The 22,479-nt window shown below is 31.9% G+C and overlaps 1 protein-coding gene across 5 annotated transcripts in view; it reads left to right on the top strand.

Moving 5' to 3' along the window:
• The window catches only part of PARD3B (par-3 family cell polarity regulator beta), a 1,277,739-nt gene that overhangs the window by 191,134 nt on the left and 1,064,126 nt on the right, over nucleotides 1-22,479 (top strand). The gene's annotated exons all lie outside the window — the stretch shown is intronic.

The following is a 22,479-nucleotide window of genomic DNA, read 5'->3' as shown; positions in this document are numbered from 1 at the left end:
CAAATATGTTATCAGAAAACAACTTACCTGGAAAATAGATCAAGGAGAGAGAATTTAAAAATCATTTTACTACCAGAAAGCCATAATTTGTTTGTTTATTTATTTTATTATAGCTTTTTTTTTTTAACAAGTTATATACATAGGTAATTTTTCAGCATTGACAATTGCAAGATCTTTTATTCCATTTTTCCCCTCTTTTCTCCCTCCCCCAGATGGCAGTTTGACCAATACATGTTAAATATGTTAAAGTATAAGTTAAATACAATATATGTATACATGTCAATACAGTATTTTGCTGTACAAAAATAACTGGACTTTGAAATAGTGTACAATTAATCTGTGAAGGAAATAAAAAATGCAAGTGGACAAAAATAGAGGGATTGGGAATTCTATGTAGTGTTTTATAGTTCATCTCCCAGAGTTCTTTCTCTGAGTGTAGCTGTTTCAGTTGATTACTCCGCTAATGGAACTGATTTGATTCATCTCATTGTTGGAGAAGGCCACATGCATCAGAATTGATCATCATATAGTATTGTTGTTGAAATATATAATTATCTCCTAGTCCTGCTCATTTCACTCAGCATCAGTTCATGTATGTCTCTCCAGGCCTCAGAAAGCCATGATTTAAAAAAGAGCCTAGACATATTCAAGAAAATTTCCCCAATTTCTTAGATCTAGAAGGTAAAATAGAAATTAAAAAAAATCAACCAATCATTTTCTGAAAGAGATCCCCCAAATGAAAACTCCCAGGAATAGAATACTCAAATTCCAGAGCTTCCAGATTAAAGAGCAATATTTCAAGAAGATAGAAAGAAGTAAATCTAATATTGTGAAGTCAGTCAGGATTTTATTTTGATTAAATACAAGAACTAATAATGAAAAAATGCTCTCAACCTTCAGAAAGAATTGATTAACTCTGAGTATAAATAGAATTATAATTTTCTTGTTTTTTTTAAATATGGCTAACATGGAAATATGTTTTGCATGATTTTCTATGCAGAATTGATACTGTATTTGCTTTCTTAGTAAGTAAACAGGGAAAAGAATAGGAGGGAGAAAATTTGGAATTCAAAATTTTAAAAAAAGAATGCAGAAAATAAATAGTAAAAAATAAAAAGAACAAAGCTAAGGAAAAAAAAAAAAAAGATTAGATAACCTTTGAGGGATTTTCCAAGCCTGTGATTATATTGATAGATTCCTAATTTATCATCTGTGAAAATTATTTTATTTATGCATTTAGTTGTCATATAATCGATAATACACAATTTGATGAAATATTATGTGAGAAACGCAGAAGTGTCTTTAAAATCAGAAAATCTTGGGCTTAAGTTCTGTTTCTGAAACATATTACACAGATAACTCTGAAAAAGTCATTTAACTTTTAAATGCTTCCAGCAGCTTTCCAAATTTTACACCTAACTGATGAAATTATAAGTTTAGTCCAAAAGGAAAAAAAAAAATTAACCACATATAAAATGTACTTGGCATTTTAGATAAAAAAATTTTCTAATATTCCCTCTCTCCAAAAGACCATATTTTCCTTTGGAACACACAGTCTATATACTCTATAAGTGTGTGGGGAAGAATGGAATGCAGCTAGATAGCAATGTGGATAGAGCACTGACCTTGTACTTGGGAAGACCAATCTTCCTGAGTTCAAATAATGGTTTCAGCTTTGTGACCCTCATTGAGTCACTTAACTATGCTTGTCTTATGTATAAAAACAGTCGGCAAAGAAAATTGCAAACCACCTAATTATCTTTGCAAAGAAAACTCCAAATGTGTTTATAAAGAATTGGATACAACTGAAATAACCACTTCCACAACAAAAATAAGTGTGTGTATTGTGCTGTTTGACTATTCACTTTTTTTCATTATTCCTGGCCCTTAAGAAATACTTTTTGATTGATTGCTGTATTGGAGATAGTTCTTACTTCTCCCATTTAATTAACACCATACTTGAAAATGACCAAAAGTAAAAGAGCTAAATTGAGAACAAAATTTATTCCTAAATGATTAGTTTTAGCTCTGTGTTGAGCATACAATATATACATATAATTACTAAGGCGAAATTAGTTAGGTAGTGTGTATTACTGATATACTAGTTAAATAGCTATGACAGCATGCTATAGAGATAACGAAATATGGAGAGGAATCAGAAAAATTAAGCTAATGAATGTCAGTGGTAGGTATTGAATTTGAGTCAAAAACTAGTACTCTGTGATATTGTGGCTACCTATCAGAATTACCTTGACCAAGTCACCTAATAAATGTTTTCAGGCTTTAATACCTTTGTCTATAAATTGAACTGTTGGACTAGATAATCTCTGGAGTCATTTTAAGCTCTGATTACATTATCCATATATTTTAGAAAAATATTTTTTGTGTATTATGTGGAGTTAGAGAAAAGGAAGTTTTTCATTGTGAAGCATCAATTAAATTATGTCAGTAGTTTTGTGTGCTTTTCAGAAGGTAGCTTGTGAATTTCTTTATTTTTATGAAATATTTTAATTTCTGCTAAGTTTACATGCATTATTCAAGATTATAAAATGATTTGAATTTGGGAACAGACAGATTTTCTGATGAGGATTTCAAGCTGTGTAATTATGAAACTGTACCCATATAGGTTAGAAGTTCAGAACTCGTTAGCCTAATCATTAAAAATAACCATTTCAGAAGCATGGTATTACATTTCAGGGTATGCAATTATAGTTATCATATACTCGGGTGCTGTAGGCACTCTTGTATTCAACCTCATGTCTCATTGAGAACTGAATGAAAAGTATTCATGACAGCATAACCACATAGCCTGTCATGTATTATTGCTTAATCTATTAAAGAAAAATTAGTGTTTTATATTTATAAATTTAGGACCATACTGTAAGACACATTTTTAGTAATTTGTTTAACCTTTTGGTCAGCTACTTAAAATTTCCAGCTAAGCTACACACATGTAATACAAAGCTTATAGTTAACCTTTCTTGATGTGATAAGGAGCATAGACTTGGGAAATATACTAGTAATTTTTATTCTAAAAAAGTATAAAGGAGTTAGAAGAAAAGAACATTTTGAGTTCAGGTGGGTGGAAAAAGAATCAGTTTTTAAAGATTGGGTTTACTTTCATCATTCTGGAATTAAGCCAAAGAAACATGTTTGGGTTGCTAGAGGTTCCATGTAGCATTTGTTTCTCAATGCCTTTAAGGAATGAATAGTATTTTCCAGGTGCTAGAGACAGATTAAAAACTACAGCTTTTGTTTTTTTTGTGTTAAACAAATCATAACCACAGATGACTTTCTTATGCCTTTGTTAAAGGAATTACAGGATCACTTGAGAACTCTGAGCAAAGAGAAAAAAAAAAAAAAAAAAACTTGTTCCTATGTTAATATTTTTAGGATGAGAAGTGATAAAGATAGAGCTTCAATGACAGCACTCTTTTTGCAAATTTGCCATTTCAGAAATGAAAATTGACACAACCCTCAAATGGTTAAAGTCAGATACTAAAATATGGCATTTATCAGGAACTTTGACTGACATGAAGATTTTAATGCATATTATCGTGCTTTGCTAATCAAGGTGATTGAGATGCAGTTGCTGGTTAAATGGAAAATCCTCCACACTTCTAAGTTATCAGAAATTTTACATTCAGTTTCTTGCTACTTTATGATATAAAATTTAGATTTTAAGTCTGAGTAGGTCAGTATTTTTTCTTGAATGATGCTTTTCTATGTTGAGAAATTTCAAAAAATGCTTGGAGAATGATAACAAAAAAAGATTTTTTTTATTGGTTCATTTCATGCTTGGTAAGATTCCAACTGTCAAAACATTATAAAATCCTGAACCTAAAGGCACATTTCATCACTAGAGCACTAATTACTGGGGAGAACTGAAGCGATTCATTATGTAGTAGTATTTATTAGAGCTGCCCAATTTTAATTTTTTTTGGACCAAAGTCACTTAAATAAAAGGTTAAGCTGTTTCTGCACAGAAGTGGGAGGAAAAGTGCAGCAAGCATGCAACAGTGTTAAATGCATTGCAAAAAAGGTGGAATTAATAGAATATTATGCAAAAATATCCTATGAGAAGAACCAACTGTAGTCTTGCTCTCAGGGATACCCTGCTGATGGAGCCTGTACTCTTGATTTGCAACATGCTTAAGATCAAAGGAGTTTGAAATAGTGTTCATGAAAACATTTAGCAGTAATTCCTCCCATGATTTGGGTGAAAGTAAATAAATTCCTGGAAAAAATGAATTTCAAACAATATTATAAACTGTCACTGAAGAACAAGTCCAAAATAAAAAATCTTTCTCCCATATAGCCATTCTTAGCAAAAGCTGTTTCAGAGTAGGTAATTGTGTTAGTCCAGAAAGGAAAGTTATATTGGATGATAAATTTAGAGTTTAGAAATCATTTGGTTTAATCCTTTCATTTTACAAAGAAGAAAACTGAGGCCCAGATAGGCATGGATTTCCCTATCCTAGTTCGAACATATAGGAAATGGCACAGCTAAAATTTGACCTATGGCTTTTCAAGTACAGATATTACTCTTTTTCTACTGTACATTCCATTGGTCTTCTCCTAGTATCAGTGTGGTAGAAGGTATTAGAATTTCTACATTGCATCCACTGGGTGTAGATTTATATAATATGGCTTTAGGGGGAAATTTTTTCTCTCTTTTGTAACTTGGCATATGATGATAATTTTACTTTTTAGATTTTATTTTTTAGCATACAGAATATAATGAAGGATTGGATCATTGTTACATGGACTGGTATTATACTTCAGATCAAATCAGTACTCATGAAACTTTACTACTATGTTAAATAAGAGCTGATATAGTCAATATTTAAGATTGGAGATTATCCTGTCCCTCAACAACCAATATAATAAATCATTCCACTATATTTTCCTATGGTTCCTTCAATCTAGTTGTGATTCCTACTTTTCCTACTACTTCATTTTTTTTCATACTTTGATATTGATAAAGAATATTTTTAGAAAATAAAGAATCACCTTTGAAAGGATTTAAAAGCCTGGTTTTATTTTTAGGCACATTTAAGCATATTTATCATTTCCATATCAATTGGAATTTGTCTATGCTAGTCAATCAAACCTTTGCATGAATGGTCTCTAGAGAGCTTTAAATAAATACTAGGTGGTAAACTCTAATGCAGATTAAAAAAAACAAAAACAAAAACAAAAAAAACAGAGACAAATAATATTAGTGAAAAGTCAAGTGGTTGTATGGATTTGCTTCTTGGTACTTTTATTTTATGCACCATAAAAAATTTGAACATCTAAAATTGTTTAGTCAGTTTTAATGACATAGAATGGTAGCTTGAGTTTTTGAAAATTCCTTCCAGATGTCTTAGTTTCAAAATCAAAATATTAACTTATCTTTCCTGATACCTATCCTTTCAAGAATATGTGTATATACATACACACACAAATATGCATGTATTATATATATGATGTATGTACATATAAACATTTGTATGCACGTATAAAAGTTTATCTCATTTGTATTACTAGAGCTTTCAGTTATATTCAAAATCTACACAAAAGGAAAAAAAATGATATCTTTTTAAGGTTGCTTTCTTTTTCCTCATTGTTGGAAATTTTTTGTATTTATCATCGTTAGGGATCCTCTTGCAACATTAGGATAGCCTTGCAGAAAATGAATTTATGTCTATTTTGAGCTCCCAATTAGTATAGTCATGGACACATTACTATAATTAGTGTAATTCCTTCTCTTTGTGGTTAAAATAGTTTTAGGGGAAAAGCATGAATTTTAAAACATGATTATCCTAGAATATATTTCATTTTCTGTTAATTTTTTTTGTTTGTTTTGTGGAAAGGACACTAGATTCAGAATCAGAGAACCTGCATTCATATTCTGGACTTAACTTTTACTTTATAAGCCTTTGTCAAATCCTTGAACCTTCTGAGCTTTGGTTATCTTATCTATAGCATGGAGGTGAGGAAAAAAAAAAGATTTATCTGAGAGGTGATGGGGCAAAGTTTATAGAAGACTTGCCTTTGGAATTAGAAATATCTAGGTTTAAATCTGATCTTTTACATGTTAGCTAGGTGATTGTGGGCAGACCACTTAAACTCTCAAAGCCTTCTCCACCTAGCTCTCTAAGCCTGATCTCCTTACACAGCCCAACCTCACTTAAATTAGTTTCACTGTCATGTCATGACATCTGCTCCTTGATGTCATGGTCCTTTTGAGAATGAAATATAAATAACAATAACAACAAACTCTGTGATCTATTAGTTCTTAGTGATGTATTGAGGGAATCATATCCATTTAAACCATGAAACACTGGCTTGCTATTATTACCTATGTGGATCTGTGGTCTTGTGAATGTTGGTGAATTCTTAAAGTATTGTAGGTCACAGTGTCATCCGGTGTGAATCTTTTCCATGTCTTTCCCCCAAATCGACTCCTGGAGTCCCCCTAACATGTTTAGAGCATTCCTTTAGCTGGAATGGCATTGTATTGCAATGAATAATACATAGATTTTCCTTTTGATGTCCCTCATTCTTCTTACTGACCAGCATCATTTTCTCATAATGTTCTTTAAAAACTTACCTCTGGCAATTCTTTGTTGGTGATATGTGCCAGTTTGATAATATCCTTTATTACTCTCAAGTTCAGAGATTATGGGATTCCATAATTTAGCCATGGAGCATCACCTGAAGAATATTGTTGCTAATTACATGGACCATTGCTTCATGGAGATATTTGTATGTGATTTTCTAAATCCAGAACATGTTTCTTTTTTATTTATATGTCCAATTAGTTGTACATCTGCATTGTCCAGTTCTATATAGTTAGGTGGCACTAGAAAGAGAGTTGGATATTGAGTATAGAATTAAGTTCAAATATTGTCTCAGGCAATGGCTGTGTGACTCTGGGCAAGTCATTTAACCCTTTTTTGCCTTTGTATCTTCAATTGTAAGGTGAGGGTAATAATACTTATCTCAAAGAGCTTTGGGGAGGAACAAGTAAAATATTTGTAAAGTACTTTGTGCATAGTAAGTGGCACATAGTAGGTACTATAAAAAAGTAGGCACTTACTTCTCTTTCTCTTCCCTTGTGTATTGATGAATCAGCTCTTTGAGTTGCAAAGTTGCATATGTGGACATCAGGTATTTTTCATTTGCTTGGTCTTTGCTATAAGGATTTTTGAATAATTCTGCATCTTGATCAGAATGCTCTGCAATGTTCTTGTTTTTGATATAGTTAGCAACAAATCATCCACAAATGGTAGCATTTGGAAGACTTTTCCTTCCTTAAGGAATTCCTTTTTCATTTGCATTTTGTGTTGGACAATCTCAGTGATATTAGCAGACATCTTTGGCAAGCATCTATGTCTCCATTTTATACCTCAATTGATAGTAATACTCAGCAGATTGTCAAACAACATTATGCCTACTGTTCCTTTAAAGAGTCTTGTGTGATTTTGACATATGTATGAGAGGCATACTGGAGGAAGAGAACCTTTAAAGTGTCATTTTGCTCTCTACCACATCAAATGCTTTTGATATAGTCAATAAACAGGAAGCACAATAGAAGCTTGTGTTCTCTAGATTATTAAGTCATTTGGGTGATTGTAAGGTGAAGGTCTGTTGTTGAAGATAACGGTCCCAAATCCTACCTATTTCATAATACATGTGTATATATTTTTTCATATAGGTTTTTATAGAGATGAGAAAATAGACATATGGATTTTTAGTTATTGACATTTTTGTGACTATGTTTTTTTTTTCTTATTTGTGTTCCTTCTAGTTTTATGCCTAAATGTACTTTTATTTGGCATGCTTTCGATAAACTTTTTTTTTCTCTCTCCACTAGTTCTTGATGTTTTATGAGTTTTATCACTGTTCATAATGCTCCACCATTCTCTGTAAGATTTTACAGAAAAAAAATTATATTCAAAATCATTATTGCCTTTGGCTTCCATATCTCTCCATTTGGCAAGAATATTCAAGTTTTTACTGAATAGATGGGTTTCTAGGTTTTCTTGGTTTTCTTATTGTAAAAATGTTTTATGTTGGTTAAACTTAGGAAAGAATGACTTCTATCTTTTATCAACATTTATTATTTTTAACATCAATAATTTTTGAAGAATCAGTTTGCCATTGTTATAGCAACACATGTTATTTTCTTCCTATTTTCTAATTTTATATTTTCAGCTTTATTTCAACAAACCAGTGGTCTGGATGTATACACAGTTAATTAGCTCATTTAGAACTAACTCCCAGATTGGAGACTAATCATTTCCTGGATATGGATATATTTTTTGGAGAGGAACATTTTATGTCATGTCTAATTTTACCTGACTCTTTTTTTAAGATTCTAATTGTGATATCTAGCTATGAGACTTAAATATAGTGTGAATTGTTGGCTTCTCTAATCATGATTTTCAGTGTATATTTTCTCTCTCTCTAATATTTGCTTTTTCATTAAATCCACTGAGTTTTAAAATATATTTCAACGTAATTGGAAAGTATTATCAAGTCTATCTGCTGCTGCAGACTTTGGTACACAACCTTCTATTATCTTCTTGGTTGTCTTTTGCATATCCTTATAATGAATAACCACTACAAGATAACCAGTCTATGGATGTCAAAGCCCTCGGTCCTTAACAAAGCTAGTTTTACTAAAAGAGACCTACATAGTTTGTTGCTGGAACCTTACCCAAATCCTTTGCAACATGTTAGATCTTGCCAGAGATTTCATTTCTTTAGCTTAGCCTTGCAAACTAATGGGCAACACATGATGTTGCAAACTGATGCATTATTTCAAGCTACCTTCAGAGGCATCAGAATAGAATTTGTATGGGGAATTGTTATATGGAAACTAATTACTTTTGCTTCATTACTTCATTACTTGAGATATGTAGCTTCTTTTCAGGGGTCATTTTGAACTTTTTAATGTGGGAATGTATAATTTAAAGATGGAAGATAAAGATAATCCAATCCTGAAGTTCCTCATAACATTTTTTTTTGTTCCATAGCACACTCTGGAACTTTGGTGAAGCCTCTGGCTCCCTTCTCATAATAAAGTAAAAAAAAAAAAGTATAGGATTTCAAAAGAAACTAAGTATATCTCCCTAGTTGGCAATATATTAACAATTTCAGGTTAAGAATCTTTGACACACTCCAACCTTCTCCTCTTAAAATTAAGAAACAGTGTTTCAGTTCACTTAGATAGTAACTGAGTTGAGATTTGAACTCAGCCTCCCTTGCTCTAAACTTTATTGTTTCCCCCACATATTGCAAAATCTAATGATTTCAAAATTGTTTTAGATCACAAACTATATTTTAAATATATGGGAATGGAGTAAACAACAACAACAACAAAAAACACAACCACTGTCAAGGAACTTATATTATACTATGATTTTATCTTCAAGTTGTGCTCAATTTCTTACATTACCATATCACAAAATGATACTGACATTTGTACCCACATCCATTATGATTTTGGTATAGTTTGTCAAATCTGATCACATTATAGGTGTTAAAATCCTCCAGAGAATGGATTTAATTTATTTTTTTAAGAGTCAGGCTTATGGTAAAAGGTATATCCTGAGATATTCCACATTAATCATTGATTGGTGGGGTTGTCAATATTATGTTTTCCTTCAGCTGCTCATATTGATAATAAAAATGTTTCCCATGTGGTATCTAACATGACATTTTCTGGTACTACCACTGAAAGAACACCACTTGAAGAAAGCAATGACAGAAAGAATTTGCTTGATGGGGGAGTTTGAATGTGCCACCTGAGAGAGCCCCTAGATCTTTTTTGTCCTCATTTTGAAGGACTGGGACCTGAGCTCATATTATATAGACTTGGAGTCCAGCACATGCATTATCTGATAGGGTTGTATCTTTTCTTGGCTGATTCTTTTATTCTGTTATTGCAATTTCCTGTCATTTTGACCTCCAGATTTTATTATCACAATGCAGACTGCCTTGTGTTTTCCTTGAAGCCTAGCTACTGTAGAATGTCATGCACCATCTGCTTACCAGTGGAATACATTACTTCTGCCAACATGAGTTAGCAATTTCTTTTTGAGTAGTACTGAAGGTGTTGACTTTAATGAATAACTACATAGTTTGGCCACCCTCAACCCATTACTTTGAGTTCAATTCCATGTCATGTTAAAGTAGTAGAGATTGATCAAAATGTACCATATACTAGAACTAGATATCTGTGTATAATGTGCACATGTATATATGTACATATACACATCATATATATGTAAATTATTTCCTTAAATATTTCCTGATTACATGTAAATGTTTATAACATTAATTTTTTAAAATTTTGAGTTCCAAATTCTCTCCTGACTAACCCCTCCTCTTTGGGAAGACAAGCTATATGACATTGATTATACATGTGAAATGATGCAAAACAAATTTCCTTAGTTAAGTGGCTATCATTTTAATCTGTGTAGCCACAATGCCTTGCACATAGTAGTAGTCACTCAATTGCATTAAATTGAATTGTTGTAAAATTATGAACTAAAATTTACTATGAGACACCTTGTCTTTTTCTGTTTTGGGAAATTTAATCCTATTCTGGCTTAACACTTTAATTAATGATTAAGGTTTGTTCAACTCTAAAATATTTGGGGTACATATTCCTCTTTCTTTGCTCTGAATATAATACAAAACAAGAGTTTTATTTTCTTATATCCCTCCAGAAGGACGGGGCAAACCTTTTAACAGTATGTTGTGGGTCTGTCTTATTGTAATTGTTTCACATTTGGTTATGAAAGTGCTTTTTAAAAATTGTTCTTTTTGCTAAAAGTCTAAAAGATAAAAACATTAGAAAAGACAAATGTAACTCAGTGAAGATTTCCCATTCATGTTTGCAGGTGTTTCTTAATAGGTGATATCTAAGAATGCTGAAATGATTCAGGACTAGGGTAATGCTTAACATTTTCCTACTCCTACCAATTTGTGCCTTTTTCATTGGAACTGAGTAAAGAAATCATATGGCATCAATAATGTCTTTCACCTCTACAAATTTTTTTTTCTAAGAAGAGAAGAAAGCAATTTCTGAAATGCCTATTTTCCCTAATTACAAGACTTCTCAGTAGTTTCTTGCTATTTTTTCTTGTAGTTTGAATAAAATTTTAATTCCATTTATGAGGGGAAAAAAGCCCTTCATAATTGTCTTGCCTGCCTCAATGAAATATGGCTTTAAAGACTTCTTTGAACATTGGTAAACTTTTTGATGAAGGAATGTTTCATCCCAAATTTCAGGATTTGTTGGAAGCCAGCCTATGGAAGTGTGGGAATGCTTTGATACTGCTATTATCTGCTTACTGCTTAGATAATCCAGGAAAAGATGTTGAGGTAGAAACAAGTATATGTAATTTCAGGTATTCTGAAATTAAAGGAGGGAAAAAAGGAGAGGGGGGGAAGAAGAGAGACAGAGACAGAGAGAGAGATAGAAAAAGAGAGAGAGATAGAGAGAGAGGGAAGGGAAGGAAAAAGAGAAGAGAATTTTAAAAATTGTCATAAATTTTGTCCTTTTATTAGAGGAAACTTTCTAAGAAGATATTTTCTTGTCTTCTTTCTTTCTATGTGAACAAAACAAATATTAACAGATTTGCATAAAGTATCCTAAAGATCTTAGTGCACTTTTAAAGCTTTAACAGTAATATATAAAGAAAACCAAAAAAGTATGAATTCCTATTATGAACAGTATATTTATAAGAAATCTCTTTTTGTACATACACATGCACACACACATGTACACACACACACACACACACACACACACACACACACACACACCATTTGACAGATAGTAACAAAACTGCTCTGCTTGTTTCTCCTAACATTTTTTATCACATCAGACCATACTTTAAAGACTTAATATTATCTAATACAGGTCCTTAATCTGGCATGTAAAATCAATGAAATGATCACTAATCCTAATCCTTTCACAGATGTAGATCACAGTCTTCCCATCCCTAAATAGATGGCTTCATAAATGTCTTTTGCCCATCATCTGAAATGAGTACCTGCAGTATTTCCAGAGTTGAAATTTCTATTCTGAATTGTATGTATATTACATATATATATATATATATATATATATATATATATATATATATATATATATATATATATATAGATAGATAGATATAGTAGATATATATATATATAAATTCAGAATAGAAATTTCAACTTTGGAAATACTGTATATATATATATATATATATATATGTATATATATATACACATATATATGTAATATACATATATATGTGTATATATATATACATATATATATATATATATGTAATATACATATTTTATGTGTATGTGTATAAATTAGACCAGAAAAAAAATAAATTTTAAGTGAAACTAAGGCTTTTCAAATTGACCTATGTTTATGCTTCTTTCTATCCCTCCCTCTGTTAAAGCACAATTTTTAAAAATCCAATTTTGAATACATTTATTATATATTTTGATTGATAGTTGGTGAGTAGAAGCAGCATGGTATTCAAGAAAGAGCATTGAATTTGGAGACAGGTCAGATTTGGAGACAGATCAGATTGGCTAAGATGCCAGGAACAAATAATGATGAATGTTGGAGGGGATGTGGGAAAACTGGGACACTAATACATTGCTGGTGGAATTGTGAAAGAATCCAGCCATTCTGGAGAGCAATTTGGAACTATGCCCAAAAAGTTATCAAACTGTGCATACCCTTTGACCCAGCATTGCTGCTATTGGGCTTATATCCCAAAGAAATACTGAGAAGGGGTAAGGGACCTGTATGTGCCAAAATGTTTGTGGCAGCTCTTTTTGTAGTGGCCAGAAACTGGAAGATGAATGGATGTCCATCAATTGGAGAATGGTTGGGTAAATTATGGTATATGAATGTTATGGAATATTATTGCTCTGTAAGAAATGACCAGCAGGAGGAATACAGAGAGGCTTGGAGAGACTTACATCAACTGATGCTGAGAGAAATGAATAGAACCAGAAGATCGCTGTACACTTCAATGTTCTATGAAGATGTATTCTGATGGAAGTGCATATATCTTCAACATAAAGAAGATCCAACTCACTTCCAGTTGATCAATGATGGACAGAAACAACTACACCCAGAGAAGGAACACTGGGAAGTGAATGTAAATTGTTAGCACTCCTATCTATCTACCCAGGTTACTTATACCTTCAGAATCTAATACTTAATGTGCAACAAGAAAATGGTATTTACACACATATATTATATCTGGGTTATATTGTAACATATGTAAAATGTATGGGATTGCCTGTCATCAAGGGGAGGGAGTAGAGAGAGGGAGGGGATAATTTGGAAAAATGAATACAAGGGATAATATAAAAAAATTACTCATGCATATATACTGTGAAAAAAAATTATAAATAAAAAAAAGAATTTGGAGACAGGTGATTTTTATTCTAGGTATGTTTTTGCCATTAGCTGATGAAACTGAAATACTACCAGCATCTTCTATTCCTCTTTTCCAACACAGTTATATTCCTTCTCTGATAACTAATTCCCTCTTATCAGATGGGAATATTTTAGGTCCAAGAGGCTGGCCCAGTAATGCAGTGATAGAAATAAGGCCCCTGGCAGGAAAGATATTAAAATCTGACTTGAGCAGTTACCCCTTAGCCTACCCTAAGTAACCTAAATCAAATCCCCTATCTCTAAATTAATGAACACTGTCTGTGAACTGCCCGGTTGCGAGACTGATCAGATAATATCAGAGTTGTCATTAAAGCTGGGTAGAATGTTGTCAGTAGCATTCATTCTCCACAATGCAGTGCTTACAATTTTCATTGCCACTTAGTTGAAGAAGTGAATTGTATTTCACATTCCCACTTAAAAAGCATGTATGTCAGAAGAACTGTATTTTTCCCCTGCTTCTATTGTGGACTGACTGTAAAAGCCTTAGTCAGGACACTTAACCTCTTTCTGAAGTTGTACTCCTTTCTAGACTAAAACCTGCCCCTTCTACACTGACTTGTCATGAGGAAAATGGAATAATTAAGAGATCCCATTGAACAAAATATATCATTCACTTTTACCTTTAAATACTTACTTTTACCCTTCTGAAATTTCACAGTGGAAATGTAAATTAGTATATCTGCCTTGATAGGGACCTCAAGATATGGTGGGAAAAGCATAAGATTGAAAATCAAGAAAACTGATTCTTCCCTGAGATTTGCCTGTGTGGCAAATTCTTTTACTTTTTTTTTTAATCTTAACTTTACTGATTTATAGCATTGGACAAAGACAATATCTAAGATTTACATTGAAGAATTTTAAGAGGGATATACATGGTAATAACAACAATAACAAATAGCATTTATTATCCAAGCATTATCTTAAGTGATTTATAATTATTGTCTCATTTGATTCTTACAACAGCACTAGGAAGTAGGGGGCTGTTGCCATCCCCTTGCCCAGAGTCACACAGCAAGTAAGTTTTTGAGGCCAGACTTCAACTCAGGTTTTTCTTTCTCTACATCAGGTACTCTTATCTACTGTACCACCTACCTGTCCCATACATGAAATAATCTATTACATCCTCATTATTTTCTTTTAAAAAATGTATTATATGTTATGTGCTAGTAACAAAATTGCAGTTTTTGGGTCTGTTATGAACGTATTTTTGTTTTCCAAGTATTTTAAAATGTTTTTGTGAATTTGCTGTCTCCTCCCCTTTTTCATTTCTATTACTATTCACTTAGTCCTTCCCTACCTTCTTTTCTCAATCCCCACTGCCTTGTAATTTTAAAAAGTGGAATATAGTCTAGGAAATCAAATCAGCATACTAGTCAATCTGAAAACTTAAGTATTGTCCTGTGTCTCTGGTCCACCACTTCTCTGCCAAAAGCTAGGTGAAATGTTTTATCACTTGTATGTGAAATTGTGAATGATATCTCTATTGATTGGAACTCAGATCAAAGATGATTTTCTTGTGTGGCCATCATAAAGTGTTCTCTAACTTTTCTGCTCATTCCACTGTATAGTAGTTTATATAGTTCTTCAGTAAGAGAATCATTCAACAAAAACTAGGTAGAAAGGATCATAAAAATAAAATAGGTTTGACTGTATAAAATTTATAAAGCTCTTGTATCAGTTTATAAGCATTTGTTATGGGCATAGCATTGTGCTAAGTGCAAAAAATGCAAATAGAAGCAAAAGTAAAAAATCTCTGACATGAAGATACATTTTAATGGAGGAAATAGAAAGAATAATTTATGCAATGATTTTTGTTGTTGGTGGTCATTTCAGTCCCATCCTACACTTTGTGATCCCATTTGTAGTTTTCTTGGCAATAACACTGGTATGGTTTGCCATTTTTTCTTCATATCATTTGACATATGGGTGAAATTATTTGCTTCCTGACTAAATGCTTTAGCACTGTATTAACTAGACCACCTAGCTAATCAAAACAATGATTACCACCCTATATATGGGGAAAAAAATTAAAGGAAGTGAACAAATTAAAAAAAAAAACACAACTATACAAAGAATTGTTTTAAAATAAATTTCTTTATGATTAATTATCAGTAAACGTTTGATTTGTTTATGTTTTGTATACCTTTATACCCAGAGTCATGTACAGATTTCTATGGAAAAAGGGGTCATGGGTGTAAAATTTTAAAAGCCCTTGTATAGATTTTTAGTTGCAGTCACCAAAGCTGCTGTTTTTGTTTGCTGTTGTCATCATCGTTATCATCATGATTGTCTCTGTCCACATTAACATCATCTTCATCTTAAAATTCTTCTCACTCTTTAAAGATTGTTATGTAAAGACAAAAGGTTTCTTACAGACAGACATGTATATTTGAATGATTAATTATATCCATTCCTATATAGGCAAACAGATAAACAGTACTGCCCTTGCATCAGATTCATGTGTTCTCCCTCTCACTCCCCAAAACTAACTGTCTTCTTTATAATATAATTTGTAAACAAATTAACTGCTTCTGTTTCCTTTTTTCCCTCCTGAACAGTATTGCCCCCCCCCACCTAAACCTGACATCCAATGATTTTGTCACTCTCACCCTAACATCAGAAAAATTGGAATTTTACTACCTAAATTTCATTGGGAACTTCTGTGTAATTGATATATGGGATTTTAAAATAAGTATAATAATTTGATAACTTTAACCAATGATTCTGTTTTTATTTGAATATATGTATCCTTATGAAGTATCTTTTATACAGATATGACTTCTGTGAAAACTAGGTATTGAAATAAACTAAAATGAAAACCAAGCGTTCATATTGCTGTATCACAGTCTTAAACTAAGATTTTTAAAATAATGAAGTGCAGTCAATCACATTGTTCTCATTGATTAATTTTTTATGTAAAACCAAAAGAAATTTTTAGTTTCATCAAATAAAAAATTTTAATATTTTAATCTTTATATTGTATTTAAATTTTGTTTTATAATACATAAATTATATCAGTATAGTTTCTATATATAATGTATAAACAATTATCATATATACATTACTCTTTTTTAATTGTAATGCATATTCAAAAAATTTTGGAAAGTATTAGTATAAAAACTTAATAGTCTTTGAAAAATAGAGTATTAAGATTTAAAATTTTCAAACAAATCATTTACTCAATAAAAATGTATTAAATGCTTACTATGTGCCTGGTGCTACAGTAGGAGTTGCATATACAAGAACAAAGAAGGAACCCTTGCTACTTATAGCAGAGGTATCATGGCATATGTATATTAGATCAGCAGAGAAGAGACTGTCATAATACAAGTATCAAGAAAGGAGGATCTGGGAAGTTCTCTAATGCTGGATGATCAAAGTAAAGATTATTAAGCAATATTTGAAATACAGAACAGTGAGAATGAAGGTAAAGGAATAAGGCAAAAACAAAAATGTGATTAAGGGCAGGCTCTATTGAATCATACAATGACATCTTTTGATTAAATAATTTTGATAGACAGATAAATGGGAAAAAAACTACATTCTTATGCAGTTTCTCAACAAGCAAGTGCAAGGTAGTAGATTATTAAGGATGTGCTTTCCAGTAGTTTCTCAGGTAAATTCAGAGACAGAAGAATGAGAGAGAGAGGGGAAAAAAAAACACCATGAAAGAAGGTATGGTCATGTACAATTTAAAATCTCTAAATCAAAGCTTATCTTTTACCCTAGTCAATTGTAAAAAAATATATATTTCTTAATAGAATGGATTAATTGATCCTGTTATTTAAAAAAAAAAAGCCTTCTTGACTAGTGATTGCTTCATTCCTTTTGTTTCTAATACTAACACTTAGCATAGTACCTGGCACACAGAAGGAGCCATAAATACTTACTAATTGGTTGATACAATGGAAAAACTTAGATTTTGGAAAGTCTATAACCTAATGATCTTACATCATCAAAAGGAGTCTCCAGATCACAAAATTCTTTCTTATGATTTACATATTGCCTTGAAAAAGCCTCCCAACTCTGCAGTTTTTAATGGAACATTACATAATTTGGTAACAAGATTTTGAATATTTCTTTTAATGTTAATTATTTTAGTTAAATTAATTTTATTAATATTTCCCCCTTAAATCTTTTTCTTATACTTATAGCCAAATGAATACAAAATGCATATGTTTTAGTGTATTTTACTTTTCTACTTCATGTGAACCTTTTTTCCTTTTTTTTTATAATAATAACAGCCTTCATATTTGAAAGTACTTGAAAAGATAATTTTCAACATCCACTCTTACAAAACTTAGTGTTCCAATTTTTTTCTCTCTTCCCCTCCCCTAGAAAGCAAGTAATCCTATAGGCTAAACATGTGCAATTCTTTTAAACATTACCACATTTGTCATGCTGCACAAGAAAAATCAAATCAAAAAAGGGTAAAAAAAGGAAAAAGAAAAAACAAACAGTGAAACAACAAAAACAACAAAAGGTGAATATACTGTGTTGTGGTCTTTCTAAATGTAGATGGCTTTATTCATCGCAAGTGTATTAGAATTTGCCTGAATTACTTCATGTTGAAAAGAGGTCCATTAAAATTGTATGTCCATTAAAACTGATCATCATATAATCTTATTTTTTGCTATGCACAGTGTACTCTTGGTTCTGCTCACTTCACTTAGCATCAGTTCATGTAAGTCTCTAAATCTCTCCAGGTCTTTCTGAAATCATCTTACTAATTTTTTCTTACAAAATATAGTCCATTTTGCACAAACAAAAAAACTAATGCAAACAAGATTAGAAGGGAAGTAACAAATTGGGAAAACATTTTTACAGTTAAGGGTTCTGATAAAGGTCTCATCTCCAAAATATACAGAGAATTGACTTTAATTTATAAGAAATCAAGCCATTCTCCAATTGAAAAAATGGTCAAAGGATATGAACAGACAATTTTCAGATGATGAAATTAAAACTATTTCCACTCATATGAAAGAGTGTTCCAAATCACTATTGATCAGAGAAATGCAAATTAAGACAACTCTGAGATACCACTATACACCTGTCAGATTGGCTAAAATGACAGGAACAAATAATAATGAATGTTGGAGGGGCTGTGGGAAAACTGGGACACTGATGTATTGTTGGTAGAGTTGTGAAAGAATCCAACCATTCTGGAAAGCAATCTGGAATTATGCCCAAAAAATTATCAAAATGTGCATACCCTTTGACCTAGCAGTGCTACTACTGGGTTTATATCCCAAGGAAATACTAAAGAAGGGAAAGGGACTTGTATGTGTCAAAATGTTTGTGACAGCTCTTTCTGTAGTGGCTAGAAACTGGAAAATGAATGGATGTCCATCAATTGGAAAATGGTTGGGTAAATTATGGTATATGAATGTTATGGAATATTATTATTCTGTAAGAAATGATCAACAGGAAGAATACAGAGAGGCTTGGAGAGACTTACATCAACTGATGCTGAGTGAAATGAGCAGAACTAGGAGATCATTATACACTTCAACAATGATACTGTATGAGGATGTATTCTGATGGAAGTGGATATCTTCAATATAGAGAAGAGCTAATCCAATTCCAGTTGATCAATGATGGACAGAATCAGCTACATCCAGAAAAGGAACACTGGGAAATGAGTGTAAACTGTGAGCATTTGTTTTTTGTTTTTTGTTTTTCTTCCCAGATTATTTTTACCTTCCGAATACAATTATTCCTTTGCAACAACAACAACAAAATTCGGTTCTGCACATATTTATTGTACCTAGGATATACCATAAGATATTTAATATGTATGGAAATGCCTGCCATCTAGGGGAGAGGATGGAGGGAAGGAGGGGGAAAAACTCGGAACAGAAGGGAGTACAAGGGATAATGTTGTTTAAAAAAAAATTACCTATGCATATGTACTGTCAAAAAAAATGTTATAATTATAAACTTAATTTAAAAAAATAAATAAAGGTAAAAAATAAAATAAAATATAGTCCATAACATTCATATAACATAAATGATTCAGCCATTTGCCAACTGATGGGCATTCACTCAGTTTCCAGTTCATTGCCATTACAAAAAAAGGCTGCTACAAACCTTTTTTGCATATGTGGGTCCTTTTCCTTTTTTTATGATCTCTTTGGGATACAGACCTAGTACAGACACTGCTGGATTAAAGATTATACATAGTTTGATAGACCTTTGGGCATAGCTCCAAATTGCTATCCAGAATATATTTGGATCAGTTCACAACTCTATCAACAATGTATTAGTGTCTTAGTTTTCCCACATCTCATCTAACATTCATTATTATCTTTTCCTGTAATCTTAACCATTCTGAGAGTTGTGAAGTGGTACCTCAGAGTTGCTTTAATTTGCATTTCTCTAATCAATAGTGATTTGGAGTATTTCTTCGTATGACTAAAAATGGCTTTAATTTTTTTATCTGAAAATTATCAGTTCATATCCTTTTACCATTTATATTGGAGAATTGGAGAATTCCAATTGGAATTGGAGAATTGCTTATATTCTTACAAATTTGAGTAACTTTTCTATGTATTTTAGAAATTATACCTTTATCAGAACACTTGGATGTAAAATTTTTTCCCCAATTTTCTGCTTCCCTTTGAATCTTGTCTGCATTGGTTTTGTTTGTACAAAACCTTTTTAAGTTAATATTATCAAAATTATCCATTTTGCATTTCATAATTTTCTTTAGTTCTTCTTTGATCATAAATTATTTTCTTCTTCATAGATCTGAGAGGTAGACTCTCTCTTGTTCTCCTAATTTGCTTATAGTATCACCCTTTATATTTAAATCATAAACTCATTTCAACCTTATCTTAGTATAGGGTTCATGTGATACATTTCTTATTGCCATCTTTTGTTTGAAAATTATAGAAATATTACAGTTATTGGTGATCATTTAATAACTAATAATGTCATAGCCTTCAAGATGACAATGACCCACTATTTGTAGGATCTACCACATAATATATATATGTATACACACAGACACACGTGTAGACATATGAATATGTGTATATGTATGTGTGTATATGTCTCTGTGTGTCTGCATTTCTAATTATGTTTTCCCTACTGGTGATATACTGCCATGAGTGCCACGCAGTTGTTCTCAATTTCTTTGGAAAGGGGAGAAAAAAAGGGAGAAGACAATTTATAATGATGGAACAGAATAAAACTAATTAATTCCTGCAGGAATTGAATCCATAACTTTATCTTCTTTCTATAGCTCTTACTAACTAGCAGTAGACTTTATTTCATCATATAGCTAGCTTTGCTAGCTACTTTTTTTTTTTAAAGAATTATAGAATTAGAAAAAAAATTCAGGTCCTCACTATAAAGATGAAGAAACTGAGACCTGATGCAATTGAATACCACATTAAAGGTCCCACAGACATTTAACAGCAAAGTAGACAGTCTGATATTTTTTTCCATAGCCTTCTTTGTTGCACCAGTACTTTCTTCCTAGTGCTCCTTGTACATTGATGTACATTGATTGAGACTTATTTGATTGCACTAAATCATTTTCAAAAATCTTATATTTTTATATTTTACAGTATAACTCCATGAGAAATTTGACAACTAAGACTATTATGTAATATTTTCTCTCCTATGAAATTTATTATTCTAATATCATGAGATATGTGGGAAATTATCATATTCTCTAATCACAATCACTTTTGCTTTTGGATTTAGTAGTCATTTATCAGCATGACAGTATGTTATAGTGATGTGCTGTGATTTTTATTTTAAATGATACAACAGAAATGATATTGCATTTAATGGCTGATTGGATTTCATGTTACAATTAGAGATATCCTGAGCAATGAGTAGTGGCCAATTATTTTTTAAAAACAAAATTACAGAACACCCACGAGGAACTCACTGCAGAAGGAATATTAACAAGGTATATTTCAAGTAAATATGGAGCATGGTTTTCTAATCATTGCTAAACTGTGTTTGCATTTATTTTGATTACATCAAACTAAAAAGTTTCTGTACAAATAATCTAATGCAAACAAGATTAGAAGGGAAGTAACAAATTGGGAAAATATTTTTAAAAACAAAGGTTCTGATAAAGGTCTCATTTCCAAAATATATAGAGAATTGTTAAGAAACCGAACCATTCTCCAATTGATAAATGGTCAAGGGATATGAACAGACAATTCTCAGAGGAAGAAATTGAAACTATATCCACTCACATGAAAGAGTGTTCCAAATCACTACTGATCAGAGAAATGCAAATTAAGACCACTCTGAGATACCACTACACACCTGTCAGATTGGCTAAGATGACAGGAACAAATAATGACAAATGTTGGAGGGGATGTGGGGAAATTGGGACACTAATACATTGCTGGTGGAGTTGTGAAAGAATCCAGCCATTCTGGAGAGCAATCTGGAATTATGCCCAAAAAGTTATCAAACTGTGCATACCCTTTGACCCAGCAGCGTTACTACTGGGATTATATCCCAAAGAAATACTAAAGAGCGGAAAGAGACATATATGTGCCAAAATGTTTGTGGCAGCTCTTTTTGTTGTAGCTAGAAACTGGAAGATGAATGGATGTCCATCAGTTGGAGAATGGTTGGGTAAATTGTGGTATATGAAAGTTATGGAATATTATTGCTCGGTAAGAAATGACCAGCAGGAGGAATACAGAGAGGGTTGGAGAGACTTAAATCAACTGATGCTGAGTGAAATGAGCAGAACCAGAAGATCACTGTATACTTCAACAACAATACTGTATGAGGATGTATTCTGATGGAAGTGGAAATCTTCAACATAAAGAAGATCCAACTCACTTCCAGTTGATCAATGATGGACAGAGGTAGATACACCCAGAGAAGAAACACTGGGAGGGGAATGTAAATTGTTAGCACTACAATCTGTCTGCCCAGGTTGCATGTACCTTCGGATTCTAATGTTTATTGTGCAACAAGAAAATGATATTCACACACATGTATTGTACTTAGAC

Source organism: Sminthopsis crassicaudata, chromosome 3 (assembly GCF_048593235.1).
Source record: "Sminthopsis crassicaudata isolate SCR6 chromosome 3, ASM4859323v1, whole genome shotgun sequence".
In the NCBI taxonomy this organism is placed as follows: domain Eukaryota; kingdom Metazoa; phylum Chordata; class Mammalia; order Dasyuromorphia; family Dasyuridae; genus Sminthopsis; species Sminthopsis crassicaudata.
Note: the sequence above shows the minus strand (reverse complement) of the source record. Positions and strands in the feature narration are given on the sequence as shown.